Here is a 591-nt window from a genome sequence, read left to right as displayed (position 1 = left end):
GCACACCTGGACCCGGCACACCTGGACCCGGCACACCTGGACCCAGCACACCTGGACACAGCACACCTGGACCTGGTGCACCTGGACCCGGCACACCTGGACGCCAGGATTTGGCCAGAAGACAGTCCGTCTGCTCCTCCCCGGGCTCCTCAGAGGTAACTGCATTCGGGAGGTTGGAGTTGGCACACCTTCACCGCCGTCGTCTTAGTGGCATCGCAGGCCGTGGCCGGGGAAGACGGAGGCCTACCAGTAAGTGCGTCTCCGCACCACGAGCCACACCATAGACGCTGGGGCCCAGCCGCGTCCGCGTCCGGGACGACTGTGGGGCTGGACCTCGGCACATGGTGTCGGCTGTGAGAGTGACGCCTTAGAAAGGCCCCACACGTGGCCTCGGCTGGCTCGCCACAGCCTGTGAGCTCCGTGCCGCGTGCTGTCGCAGGGAGCAGGTCAGGGAGAGCAGAGGGTGCCCCTCGGGCCTGCCCGGCTCACTCGTTCACGCAGAACGTGCGGGCTGGGCTCCTGGCTGTGCCCAGCGCTCTTCTGACTCGGAACCCGGGACACAGACAGGAGCCCTGCTCTCGGGGCGGGAGG

This window comes from Myotis brandtii, unplaced genomic scaffold, assembly GCF_000412655.1.
Source record: "Myotis brandtii unplaced genomic scaffold, ASM41265v1 scaffold247, whole genome shotgun sequence".
NCBI lineage: Eukaryota > Metazoa > Chordata > Mammalia > Chiroptera > Vespertilionidae > Myotis > Myotis brandtii.
The sequence above is the reverse complement of the archived record's forward strand: the minus strand, read 5'-3'. Positions refer to the sequence as shown.